The sequence below is a fragment of the Anthonomus grandis genome, chromosome 16, assembly GCF_022605725.1.
Source record: "Anthonomus grandis grandis chromosome 16, icAntGran1.3, whole genome shotgun sequence".
Classification (NCBI taxonomy): Eukaryota; Metazoa; Arthropoda; class Insecta; order Coleoptera; family Curculionidae; genus Anthonomus; species Anthonomus grandis.
Genome location: NC_065561.1, coordinates 6,608,366 through 6,623,739, shown reverse-complemented (window position 1 = coordinate 6,623,739; position 15,374 = coordinate 6,608,366). Strand labels below are relative to the sequence as shown.

At 31.6% G+C, this 15,374-nt stretch overlaps 1 protein-coding gene across 1 annotated transcript in view; it reads left to right on the top strand.

Moving 5' to 3' along the window:
* The window catches only part of LOC126745643 (division abnormally delayed protein), a 415,201-nt gene that overhangs the window by 255,902 nt on the left and 143,925 nt on the right, over positions 1-15,374 (top strand). The window lies entirely within an intron of this gene.

Sequence of the window (15,374 nt, the reverse complement as noted above, 5' to 3'; positions counted from 1 at the left end):
GATGGCTATACTACATAATGAAAAATAGTTGCTGTTTTTAGTCAACTGAGCCCGTATTATTAAAAAGGTATTATTAACTATAAAAGTTATTATTAAAAAATTACCGGCACTTGCCTAATTTATTGGCTGCCATTTTCTGCCATTGCTGTGTTTACTTTGTTTACACCCAGAAACCATATGCTTATTGTGTGATAACAATCTTTATTTCAAGTGAATATAGTTAAAAAAAAACATTTTTTTAATAATCTAAGTTATTGATATATAGATTTTTATAATTGCGAAAAAGTATGGATAAATAAGCTTGTTAGTCGTTAAAAATAAAAAAAATCATAAGTCAAAGAATATGTCTTATTACATATATTTAGAAAATATAATTTACTTGTTGGTATTTTAAAAGCATGATTATGATCATAGCCACTAAAAAAAATAGCAAACGTTTAAATTAATGTTATGCGGATCTATTGAAGTAAACGTGAAAATATACAATGGTACTCAAAAAATTTTTTTTTAACAAATATATGGCAAATCGTTTTGGTTTTTTTTAGTAAATGTTTATTTAGTCGGAAACAATTTACGACATAATCTCGTTGTATTAGAGAATCTAGCGAAGTCCGGTAGCAGATCGGTTAGTACCTGACATCTCTGACAAGCCGTTTGTCTGAAAGCTACAAGACCGAAACAGGAGCTATTGTGCTCCTTGTGGAAATCACGTCCGGGTTATTTTGTCTCGGCGGACATTAATTATGTGAATTAAATAGGAGTTATGCTATGAAAATTAGATTGGTTTTGCTTATTTCCTAATTGTTTAATATACATCAAAATAATAGTAAGTATTCATCATTTGAGACATTTACAAAAAATTTACTTCATTTATGCTTTATAAAACAATAAGTAATAAAATATGTCTCTCTATATCAGAATTATTTAGCATTCATTTTTTCAACCAGTGTATTCTTGTTCTAAAAGAAAAACTTTAATATTGGCAATAGACATTATATATAACATCGAATAATTTCTTTCTGATCTTAAACAATTATATGACTTAATGGAAATTCGCATAATCCTTCACATCACTTGGCAATCAATCTGCATAAACTCGTGCAGCTTGGTATTCTTTTTTTTTGTCCTACTAGACACATCTTTTAATCTTCTAACTGCAACTATAGTAAAAAGATTTTTTTAGTGTTAAAAATTAATAATTAGCTGACCTTGTTATTGCAACTTGACATAAAAATTATCCAAGTTAAGTGCAAGTAACAAAAAAATTGTGCATTTATTTTTGTCAGCTGTAGGAGTCTAACAGTTTAATATTCTTTAAATTTGAAATCAATAATTCCATTTTTTTGGCTTGTCTGAACAAGTTTTTAAAATAAAATGAGACTTCTAAGTAATATCTTTTAGTTTTTACGTTAAATAACTCACATGCTTTATCGTACTATTATAATATAACGTGCAAAAATTACGCAATCATATTATGCAAGTAGCCTAAGTTAATCTGCCACCTGATACCTATCTACGCTGCGCAAAGCCGAAAATCCCCTTAATTTGTATTAATTTTTTGCGACAAAAGGGTAAAAGGAAATAGGAACCCCGAAAGTGGCGTGATGCGGATTTCCACCGGAAAGAGGGTTTTATGTAGACCCGGATTACTATTGAAACAATATTAAACCTTTCGGTGGATGCTTAAATTACCGGAAGTCTATATCGGATATGCTTAATTTATACATTAAGTAAACCCATAGAAAATAATCATCAAGTATTAATTAAATATTAAATTATATTTTATTTATTGCCATTAAATTGTATTCAGATAATAAAGTAAATATTCAAAATCTTGTATTTTAAATTATTGTCGATTAAAAATTTATTATGTTTACGATTGGGAATAATAAGATTAAAAAGTTACATTACATTATATAGTTTTTTTTAAATATAATACTTAAGGCTCCTGTACGAGAGGTAGATTATAACTACTCATTACTGTTGTATACAAAAATATTATCATTACAGAACTTATCACAGAGAATATCACAGAATAAATTTAGATGGTTTAATCAATGTTAAAGTTGAAAAATTTTATTCAAACGTATAAACTACATAACGCGATAAGGTAAAGTTAAACTATTAATGTTCTGTTCAAACTTTGTTTTCCAAATCTGAACGAGTCTCTTTCAAGACATTTGATAGTTTTGTCTGCATTTCTCAGTAACTTTTACTTAAATATATTTAATAAGTAAAAGAGCCATTTATTATTGAAATAAAAAATGGTAAATGAACGACATGAAAGAGTGTTAGGCTTTATTTAAATTCAAATATTACTGCGTTGTCTTTTGCATCACTGAGTTTGATATTTAAAGAGGGTTTTTTTAGCTACCCAGTCTTTGTTATTTAACGTTGAGGTTTTATTTATCGATAGATAAAACTTCAGCTCCTAGTTATATGAAAAAAATATATCTTACATAAGTTATTGTATTTAAAATTTATTGAACTTACATTAAATTAAATATAACGAACGGTATCGTTAAAGATTTAAGTTTATATTTCTTCTGGATACGTGAATAAGTCTATTTTCTTCTTCTTTTCAATATTTGAGCATGTGAGATAGTATTTTCTAAATTGATTGTTACTATAAAAGTGACGTAATACTCAATTACTTGTTTCAAAATGATTTTCAGTATTGTAGAATAAGTTTTTATCGTGGAGTACTATTTTCAATCATATGGAAACGGTCACGAAAACGGTTCAAGCTTAAAATCAGTTGCCGACGCATTTTGCCTTAAACTTATGAACAAGTCTGCGAGTAACAGCATTATGTTAGTAGTTTTAGCAGTTGTTGATAAGTTTCGAAGTGTGCTGTGGCAACCTAAAGGTCACGTAAGTCGCCTACTAATAGTCACAATCAATACAAATCATTGGCGTGTTCTAAATCCAAGATCGAGCCTCATCATTAAAAATTAATATCAGTCATCGCCTGATTTCGCACTAATTTTTCATACCTATCGCACTCTCACTCACCAGACCTAACGCCACCCGATGCGTACATATGGGGAATGCTGAAGGAGGCTGTTTTTCGTACCGATCTTGTCTGACACTCCGGAATCGCCAACTAAATTTCAAGATTTTTTTCGTTCATTTCAACAACTTTTCGTAGACGCTACGAAATATGCTTGAAACTAAAGGGAGCGCATCTTGAACATCCGTTTTATCGTGAACGTCATTATAAATAATATTTGCAAAGCTTTATCATGTATACTAAATATACAGTAAACGGCAAAAAGATGAAACAAATTTAATAAAAAATAAATGTGGGCGTGTTCGAAAAAACGCTTGCACACGTCGATTATTCTTTTTGGTTGCGCATTTTTTTCAACAAAAGTTTTGTACACAGGGTATCTCATGTGGCCGTGATCAATATCAACTAAGAACACTCTGGATGTAATAACATTTTTGGACTCTACATACAATTATAAACATTTTGATATATCACATACCATACTTTTGTTCAACTGTATCTAAGATACACCGCTTTGACAATTGACAAAGCTGTTTTTATGAATTTAAAAGCCTCTAAAACTTATTCTACTAAAAATAGAAAAAAATTTATTTAATTTTTCTATTCTTACTTTTTAATTCCTTTTTTCTGACACTAACTGAAAAAAACATAAAAAATATAATACAAATTAAAAAAAATCAATGTACGTAAAATTATAAATGAAACTCAACGAATTTAATATTTTAATTATTTTATTAAATGATTTTATTTGAGATCATCTAAATCTTTATTCCTTTTTCCTTATATCTTTAATATAATATATAAGAAAGTTTCTCTTTATAAGCTTTTAATGTTAATACCCCCCAAAGAAAAAATTCAGGGTTATAAGATCTGGGGATCTTGCAGGCCATTCCATAGGAGTTATCCAACCAATCCACTATCCGGGAAATACCGCATTAAAATATTCGCGTACCTGACGAGCAAAATGGGGTGGGGCACCATCCTGTTGAAACCAATTAGATCTATTTGGCATATGAAGCTGATTTGAATTTGGAAAACAAATTACAAGTCCATTAATTTAATTTTCATTTAATTTTTGCAAATGCTGTGTATGATTTTCTCTCATCCAATGGGGATTATCCGTGCTCCAATACCTCAAATTTTGCTTATTCACTGAACCGTTTAAACAAAAAATTGCTTCATTACTAAATACAGTGAAAGCTCCCATAAGCGGACACTCACGGTTCCGTAACTTTTGTCCGCTTATGAGAGGTGTCAGTTTAAAAGAGAGTATGTGAGTATAGAGTATAAATAACAAGGTACTCGCCACATTTTTAATATATGTAATTATGCTATATATCTATATATATGTATACGCATACAAAAAGATAAATGATTCAATACATGGTACGAGAATTAAAAAAAAACATTATTCTTTAGCTTTTTGAAAAAAGTTTAAAATGTTTGTCTGACGAAGTTTCACCATCTTTTGCTGAAGGAGACAATTTTCGTAATAACTTTCTAAATTTTTTAAATGTTGAAATGCAGTGAAATCATCTTTAGCAAATTTTTTCAATATAGAAGTATGATTTAGAGCTTGCCCATATGAATTTATAGTTTTTGAACCTCTTAGTGAGTCCACCGGTTCCACTTCTTCTTCTGAGTCGTTTAGACTACCATATTCAAGTTGGCCTGGGCTTTCTACATCCAAATTCGAAAAGTTGTCAATGGGATTTTCTTCTGTTTTTATGTTATTGTCTAAGGCCAGGAAATCATCTACTTTCTGGGGGTCTGCTACTCCTAAATGTTTGACATGTCGCAGTAACTGAGCAAGTGTCGCTAAGGGCAGATCGTCATCAGCATCGCAATAATTTTGCTCAGCAAAATCTAAGCTACTTTTTTTGAATCCAGCTTTGCCAAAACAGTTCTTAATTGTAGAGGAATTTACTTTATCCCATTCTGTTTTTATAAAATACAAAGCTTCTAACACGATAATAGACGATAATGCCGATAATAACATTTAAAGTTCTGTATAATACCTTGATCCAAGGGCTGACAAACTGAAGTTGTATTTGGCGGTAAAAATATAATTTTCACATTTTTCATTTTTAGCTCACGAGGATGAGAGCATGCTTTGTCTAAAAATAAAACAACTTGCCTTTTTTGGATTCCCATTTTCCGGTCCAATTCCAGTAACCACTGAGACATGGTTTCTCGAGTCATTCATGCCTTTTTGTTGGATTTACAAGTCGCTGGTAGATCCTTAATAACAAAGTTTTTTGAAGCACGGGGACGAGCCGCTTTCCCGATTACAATCAAATTTGCACAGAATAAAATGGTTAGTCTATCTTTAGACAACTTTCCACCCATACATGTTTCTTCTTCACAGAGTTTTGTCGCGCAATGCGCGAAAAAAAAGTCCACTTTCATCTGCGTTGTACACGTCTTCTGGTTTTTAGCCAAGCAACATGGACGGAAGTTTCTCCAAAAATTGTGACACATCAACTTGTTTTACTGCAGCAGCTTCGCCAGATATGCATTTGAAACTCACGCTATGTCTCTTACGCCACTTTTGCAGCCACCCGTCGGATGCACTGAATTTATTATAGCCCAAAGTAATTGCGATTTCTTTAGTTTTCATTTTCACTAACGGTCCTGAGATTGGAATATTCTGACTTCCAGCTTTCACAAACCACTCAAAACATGTTTTGTCTACAGCAAAACCTTCCTTTTTTAAAAAATCCTTCTTTTTATTTATATTAGTTCCTGATTGCCATTTACCCCTGATATCTTTCTTATTTTTGGCAATTACAGCTGCTTGCATTTTCCCAATATTAAACCTCTTTGCCAAACGAGGAACTGAAACACTTTCTCTGTCTAATACGTTAACAACTTCCATCTTTTCCTTTAACGAGAGCATCCTTTTTTTGGTGTTATTTTACAGTTACAATAATAAAATATCTCAATCAACTACGAATTTGCCTGAACTGAACATAAACCACAAGATTACATACTGGCTAGCCAACGAAATGCGTAAATGGGAAATCACCTAATATAAATCGGGGAATTACCGAATTTTATGTATGTATAATAAGCGGAACTAAAAATTGTTCGGGTATTAGAGTTTCGCGTCCGCTTATGGGAGATTTTTTGATCACATACAGAAAAATCTAGTGTCCGCGTCCGTTTATAAGAGCGTCCGCTTATCGGAATGCATTTATTATTGAAAATGATATGCTGAAATTCGGTTCCAGGAACTTTGTCCGGTTAAAATAGATGTCCGATGGAACAATAAATTTAAGTTACACATTTCCATCAAATTTTTACAAAATTTTAGTCTGCGATCAAGATCATCATCATGAAGCTCAGGCAGTAAATCTATGTTTATATGGATGATACTTTTCTTTCTTCAATACACGCAAAGTTTTTCGTTGTTTGAGGCTACTTCAGAAGACGAAATATGGGGTTTATCTTCCACTTCTAATAAAATATTCAATCTTGTATTTTCATTAATTTTTGGACGACCTGACTATATACGGTTTTTCACTGTCCCTAATTCTCTAAATTTTCTTTCAATTTTACTTACTGTACTTCTTGTAATGGGCCTTTCCGGATATTTTGCATTAAACAAATTACAAACTGCTTCTTGAGTTCTTTGTTTATCTCCGTATCCAATAAAAATCAAAAACTCAATTCGTTGAGTTTCATTTTAAAGAACTATATTTACTATAAATATGCACTGACGGAAGTCATATATGATAATTTACTTACCAAGGTAATATACCTTTTATACCTTAAGTAGTAATGCTTGTTTTTTTATTAGATACTTAATCAATTTTAAGTGAATTTGTTCCATATTTTTTGATATGTATCATATTTTGTATGTTTTCGAAAAGGGGAATTAAAAAGTAAGAATAAAAAGGCGAAATCCGCTTTTTTCTATTTTAGTAGAATATGTTTAAGAGCCTTTTAAATTCATAAAAACAGCAATTCTCAAAACCGTATTTACTAACCGAGTATAAGGATTTACATTGATATAGTAACCTTTGTATACTTAATCTTTTTAATATACATGCGCCATTTAAAACGGCCAGAATTACTAAAGGAAGGAGTCCTTGGACCACAGATAATATCAAACATCTTATTTATCCTAGAAATGGGGCCTTGTCCAAGTACAAAAGACAAAAAATTGAATTAAATTGGGAACACTATCGCCAACTTCGGAACCAAGTGACAGCGGCTGTTGAAATAGAGAAGAAGTGCTATCTCAATAACACCTTACAAAAGGGTGACTCCAAAAATAATGGGAAGGTACTACGTCAGCTGAACATACATTGCAAGCCTCAAAACACCATTCCTAACCACTTGGGTGACCCTGAAATCATAAATACCTTTTTTATAAATGTTGCATCTTCCAACGCGCCTAATCCAGAAACGTTGTCTTATTATCTACTAAATGTTAAGGAAGAGGTAGGAAACTTCGAGTTTCAGCTAGCAACACTTGAAGAAGTTAAATCTACTTTATTCTCAATGAAATCTAGGCTTGTCGATGCTGCTCCACTGCTGTCCATATATTCTTCCATTTCTAGTGCATCTTGTTAATTGTTGTATTGAATCTTCAACTTTTCCCGATTCTTGGAAGTCCTCATACCTTATCCCTATTCCAAAAGTCCCTTCTCCAACTGAATTATCCGACCTTAGGCCTATTAGCATTCTCCCTGTCATCTCAAAAGTTTTAGAGAAGGTATTGGAAAGCCAAATCAGAACATACGTAAACAGATTTGATATCTTGCCGGTTATTCAGTCCGGGTTTCGAAAAGACTTCAGCTGCTCTACTGCTCTTCTAAAAGTAACTGACGATATTATACAGTCAGCTGATTGTATTATATCGTCAGTTTGATTGACCCTACTTGATTACTCCGCCTTTGATAAGTTAAATCAACTATTACTGGCTTTACTAAAATTCTTAGGTTTTGGGGAGAGTGCTTGCTCTCTAGTTCGGCAATATTTGACCGGTCGAACTCAGATAGTGAAGCTCAATGGGAAGCAATCCTCGGCTATGGATCTCTCTTGCGGAGTACCACAAGGGTCTATTCTTGGTCCTCTATTCTTTACCCTATATACGTCTCAATTGTGTAAGAGTCTCAAATATTCAAAAGTCCATCTATATGCCGACGATACACAGGTTTATTTCTCTTTTCCCCCTAACAAAATCTTAGAAGCTAATGATAAGGTATCTTACGACCTTAACATGTTAGCAAAGGCATCGGAAAATCATTGTTTGTATTTAAACCCAAGTAAATGTAAGGTTCTTCTTTTTGGTAGGTTGCATTCCAGGGACACATATGAGAAATTTGTTCAGATTAGATTAAATGGTCAACTAATAAATTGTAGTAGTGTGGCTAGGAATCTTGGAGTTTTATTAGATGTTAAGTTGAGGTTCACTGAGCACATTGATCAATGTATTAAAAAAGCTTTTATTAACCTTAAGCTACTTTATAGTCAGAGGCAGCTCCTTTAATAAGGAACTAAAAAAAGTTTTATGTGACAGTCTTGTACTGTCCCATTTCACTTACTGTGATGTTTTGCATGGCCCCTGCCTTTTGATAAGTGATATAAAAAGAATACAGTACATTCAAAATTGTTGTGTAAGGCTAATTAATGGAATGAGAAAATTTGATAGAGGTGTGAGTAGTGAGTTACGCTTGATGAGATGGCTAAATATGAGTGAAAGGAGGTTACTACATAGTCTTGTTCTCTTTAATAAAATTGTCTTTAAAAAATGTCCTAATTACCTTTATCAGAAAATTAAGTTTAGATATGACGCTCATGGTTTGGACTTAAGAAATAAGCATTTTATTACACCTCCTCTTCATAAAACTGTTTTATTTGAGAGGAGCTTTAGTTACTGTGTTTATCTGCAATATAATAAAATTCCTCCTAAGTTAAAATATATTTCATCTTCTATATTTAAGCAAAAAATAAGCAGTTATATTACTGATCTCTGTTAGCCTAGAGTGTTGTTAAATATCTATTCTTTAACTTATTGTAAATTTCATAAGTCTGTGTGGCTATCAAACGTTGTAATGTTAATTGGTTGTGCATATAGGCAGTTAGAACTTAATATTTTGTAACTATGCAATTATTTAAGATACATTTTGAAATTCTTTTTAATATCTAACCTCAAGCTGATTTGTATGGTTAAGCTAGGAAGTAAGCTTCAACTTCGCCATTTAGAATTTACCAATTGTAAATTTTAATAAAGACATTATTATTATTATTATTATTATTATTATTAATATTATTATTATTAATATTATTATTATTATTATTATTATTATTATTATTATTATTATACAATCACTTTCCAAATATTTTAAAGAGTTGTCTCTTTAAAAGTTTTAAATGAGAAGTTCACTGCTAATTCGTAAGCTTATTATAGACTTAAGATGTTTTACAGTAATATGGTTTAATTTTGCCACTTAATACCTATTGTTTTTAACTAATAATTTACTATTTACTTCTTATAAATATATAAATTTTTGCTTGTCACAAAATATTCTGTCCTCAATTTTTATTTACAACTTTTTATATTTTTATAATATATACATATATGTATATATTTTATTGATATATATTTTATATGTTTTTAATTAGTTATGGCAGTTAGTGACTATTTATTTGTATGTAAGCATCTCTGTATAATGAACTATATATTTAATATTATGTATAGCTTTATCGACGAGATTTATATCTTTAGATAATAAAACCTTTTTTACTTTGACTTATACTATATCACCTACAATTTTATAATCGTATAATAATATAAAGTATAAATAATAATTCATTTTTAGTCACTTTAACTTCATATATATGTTTTAATAAAAATATTGCATTTACTTTGACAATAATTTGCGCCAACATTAATATGTAAATGAAACGCAAATATTTTGCTTTTTCTTTCTTTTACAGAAGATAACAAAAAAACTTAGAAAGGTTTAATCATTATTAAACATTAACATTTCGTAACCACTAGGTTTTTTGGCTTACATAAAGCGTAATAAAAATGGATACTATTTATATTTCTTATAACTTATATAGTTATAACTTAAAATAAGTCATATTACAATAGTCGAGTCTGTATATAATCAACCCAATCCGTTTTCTCGCTAAAACGGTCACAATCACTGGCACGGAGATCTTGTTCTCACAATCTTAAAATGAATATTTGCCCACACACACGGTGAGGCCCTCGTAAAAATGTCTCAACGTCCCCCGGGCCAATGACATTCCTTGCTTATCTGTTCGCAAAATCAGCCAATAACCGAAGAGATATTTTGCGTTGCGTTTTGTCTTTGCTTTGTCAAGTTGCGACGAGTTTTGTTGCCAGGGACCATCGGTAGTTTGGCCCGCCAGTTTCAATATTATTATGTAAATTGGCTCTGGCTGATGTGTGCTTCTGCTCCACTACTTTTTTGACCTATTTTTATACCAACTAAACGAAGAGTTAGGTTAACAAGATGCTTTTGATTATTAATATAAAACAAGACTAGTTTTCACGTGATTTTATTTCTGCTGCATTATACATAATACCGGGGCCTTTTTTCCCGCTAGGCCCATTAGGCCTAGGCCTAGAGCCCGTAATTTGGAAGGGCCCGAAAATCGCTGTGATAATAAGGAAATTTGCATTATTTTATTTCCTACCTGTACCCTGTACTATAAAATAATATTTTAATTAAAAAAAATTAAATTTGATAAAAAAATTTTTGGGTTTAAAAAATGATATTTTATCGGCATTGAATAGAATAAAGACTTTTTCTTCGTACTCTAAACATAAACAAATGCCACAAATGTGCCCATTTTTTTTGCATGTTAGGCGGCTTACACTAAAGTTTGGCGTAAAGCGGCGGTGCCTCTTTAATTTTATATTTATGACCCAAAGTGCGTTGCGGTAGTTTTTCTTATTCAAACTGGGAGTAAATCATTTGTAGTGATTTTAGTTATAACTTATTTCAAGACAGTAATACTGGAAACAGTTCCTCCAGTCTATTTAGTGGTACTTTGATGTTTATTTTAATTAAAATATTCTGCTAAGCGAACCAGCATTTGTCAGAACGTAAGTTGTTTTTTTATATTGCTAATTTAAGTTGTTCTTTTTTTTAACCAGACTGTTTCGATTCTACCAACCTCATATTAAGTCAGTAGCGGCTCGTGGTCTATGATAAAGAGGGTACAAATTAGTGTGAATTTAATCCATTTTTAATTATTTTTCTTGTGCAACTACCATACATGTTTTTTTGGTTACGTAGCTGTTTTAAACGTAGAAGAAAAAAATATGAGAAGGCATCAAGTAAAAATAGTTTAATATTTTTAGACAGAAAATAAATTTGTAAATAATAGTAATAGTATTTTTTAATTCTTACAGTTTTTAGACGTCTATTGTCCTGTTTTTATTTGAAGAAAATGTATAAATGTCAGCCTTATTAAAGTTTGGAGTATCCTGTATAAACTTATTTTGAATAGATATAACATTGCTAGGCTAGGACTGTCAGTCTTTTGTTTGATTTGGTTTGACGTTATACGATCAAATATTATACGATAAAATATGAGGCTTAGATTTTACTTCATCAATAATATTAAATGGTTATTTTAATATTTTTTTCATTTATTTTGGGGGTGCACTTGCTCATGTGCTCCTATGGTATAAATAATTAATTATTTTAGAAAAGACCCTTTGCCCTAATCATGAGCTACAAACATTTAAGTAGTAGTGAAAAACGAAAACAACGCAAAGTAAGAGAAATTGAACAAGAAAAACAGCAGGGTGCAATTTTACAGTTTCTGCGACCCTCTACATTATGTAATATAGAAGAAACTCCTTCAACCAGCACCGCCAGCAAAATAGAGTTATCATCAGCTGATGCAGATATTAGTTTCACACCATTTCCAGAAAATAAAGAGCAAACTACTCTAAATACATCCGAAACTGTTCATGAATTATCGCAAAAAACGGTAGCTTGTTGTCATGATGGTAAAAAGTACTTCGTGAATGGTTAGTTTATAGTCCAAAATCTGGCTTGGTTTATTGTTACGTTTGCAAATTTTTTGCTAACAAAACTGTTAGTCTTAGTGATGACGGTTATAAAGACTGAAAAAATATTAGTGAAAGCTTGAAAAACCCTGAATCTTCACGCGAACACATTACTTCTATTGGAACATTGGTGAGTAGACCTCGATTGGAGGGACGTATTGATACAGAAATGGAAAAGTTGTATCATTAAGAAAAGAAATATTGGAGAAGCCTTTTGCAGAGAGTAGTGGCAACTATTAAATTTCAAAATGCAAAAAACGGATTAGCATTTTACGGCTCTACAAACCAAATATTTGCCAAAAGCAATGGGAATTTTCCAAGTGCTTAGTAAATTTGATCCGTTTTTAGCCAATAATTTAAAAATATATGGGAACCCTGGTAGTGGTCAGGTGAGCTATATTTTTCCGACAATTTGCAACGAGTTTATAACACTCCTTGCAAATGAAGTAAAAAATTCAATAGTGTCAGAATTGCAGTAATCAAAATATTGTTTTATTCAATATCAATTATAGTTGAATCTACACCAGAAATTTCCCATATCGATCAATTAACTTTAATTGTAAGGTATGTTCTGCGAGATGGAAAACCGGTCGAAAGGTTTTTGGGGTTTGTGCAAATTTTTTCACATACTGCAGAAAATTTGGCAAATGTCATTATAAAAGAACTCAATATTGATATAAATTCTCAATATTGATATAAATTATTGCAGAGGACAAAGCTATGATAATGCTTCGAATATGTCTGGAAGATATAACGGAGTCAAAAATAAAAAATATTCCAAATAGTGCTCATTTTGTACCCTTTTCCAGTCATTCGTTAAATTTGGTAGGCAATAATGCAGCAGCAAACAACATTAATTTAGAAGCGGCCACCTACTTTGATAATATACAGTGTTTATACAATTTTCTATCCGCATCCACTCATAGATGGAATTTACTTCAAAAAAATTAAGCAATGTCCAACGCCAAGCCGCCAACCGTGAAAAGAATTTGCGATACTAGATGGTCTGCAAGAGCGGATGCTGTGTCCAATGAGCGGATGCCAAGTCCATAGCACTTGGTTTTAATGAAATTAAAATTACTAATTTGCCGATGAACGTCCTGCAGAAGATGTTTCATTTGTTAAAAAAGGTAGTGAAGACTTCAGAATCAATACTTTTATTCCAATATGTGATAAGCTAATTACAGGTTTGGTTTTTATTTTAATATATTTTTAGTGTAGTTTTTTTAAGTTTATTTTTTTGTTGTTGTTGTTGTTTGTTTGATGTACTTACGAGTATAGGTATATTAAGAATATTTGATTGTTGTTAATAGACAACGTTTTCATGGAATGCTCTTTTTCCTTAAGCTTTTTATAGAAATTTGTTAATATAAAACTTCTTTTTTTTAAATATGATAATAATTCGTTTAATTAGTCACTTTATATAAAAAAAAAATTTAGTCCCTTTGCTGTATATTTTTTGAGTGAAAAAATTTTGAATTATTTATTAATTAAGTAATTATAACGTACATAATATATGCAACACATACTACATAGCTCAGTAATTTAATAAATTTGCACAGACCAAAGTTTGATCTGTGCAAATAAATGGTATAAATATAAACTGTATAGTTTTTTTTTTAATTAATTTATTAAAAATAATATGACTATTGCTAATATCATGTTATCTAAAAAATTATGGTTATAATGTGTTTAAAAAGGTTGGAGAAAGGACTGCATAATACCCAGCTGATTGTTAATTAGCCTAAATGTAATTTAATCTAGCCAATACAAAGAGAATTCATGTTTAATCAGGGTTACCCTGTCAACTGCCACATCAAAGGGCAGCGCTTGATTTCCCTCTTGTTCGATATCCCATTTATCCAGACTTCCTAATTACCTTTTCTGCCCGCTGATCCCCGGATATGCAGAGTGAAAGCTTTTTTTTAGAGAAATGTCACCCGTAACCAAATTTATTAATCTTTCATACAATCCCTCGCTCTGGTTTGAAAACGCGTAAAAAGTGACACATTTCTGCATAAGTTATTTATACTTCGCACGGCAAAAATTATTATGATTGATTATCCTGGTCGAACTACTGCTTTTTGGGTCATCAATATCCCAAATATTTTGAGGAAATAAAAGTTTTTTTTTAGTAAATATATACCTCTTCCACAAAATGCAAAACTAAATGGTGTATTATTGCAACTCGCCTAAAGAAATCTAGTCTTAGCACAAAAAAATAGACATCGCTAAGATTTTTAATATGAAATGCAAAATTGTACTTGACGCTTGTTTAAAAATCGGCTTCCACCAATTGTTTCGCGATGTTCCACATTTCGAAGAACCGAGGGTAGGTTTAATTAAAAGTCTTTTAAATTGCAAAAAACTGCACAAATTCATTAAAACCAGCTGGCCTGAAATGCTTGCTCGTGACATGCATATAAAAGGCCATTTTATCATTTTTAAAGAACCTGAGTGAGATAGTAAGTGTATTGCTACAATTTCCATGTGAAATCGTTTCTTTTTATTTGAATTTTGATGCATTTTCGAGTAGATGTAACCTATTTAGCATAGTAAACTGTTTAATTATGGTTATATTTAATACTACAGGGAATTAAAAAAATTAATAGGATTTTTATACAGTGACCGCCTAAAGTTCCGCGTAAATTCGATAAAGATTAGAGACATGATTTTTTGAGAAAACACTCGGACCCGTCGATTTTTAATTTAAGTCGCGCATTATTTCACATACATTTTTGTATACAGGTTGGAACAAAAAAAAGAAATGACGTCATCGGTCATTTTTTTAAATGGAATGCTATATTTTTTATTGCCTTTATGAAATATAGGCAAAATTCCAAGCAAATTTCGTACAACATACCTTATCTCAAAACTAAACTGTTTCCGAAATATTTACATTTAAATAACAAGGGGTTGGGGAGGTGGTCTGGGCTCTAATCGGCGTAAGGCTGAACGGTCCCTAGCACACCTCTTGGGTAGTTTGTTGGACCTGCACGGAGACCTTTTTTGTTTTTTTCCTTGGCTAGCACCTCCATAGTCATCAAACTACCAGGACTACAGGATACTCCCGTCAATGATCGGGAGTATGCAGGCCTAGCTTGCATCCTATACGCGGTAACCCTGTTGAAACTAAATCCTGTAGATCTAGACTGGATGTCGATAAACTCCCCGGCAATAACACTTGGGATTGTGGGACTAGAGTCACACCTTTCTTCCGCTATTCTTGGGTAGGCCTCTGCTTTCTCTTCTTTCTGCTTACTATCTGCCGCCCTCGGTCTGCTGTTCTTC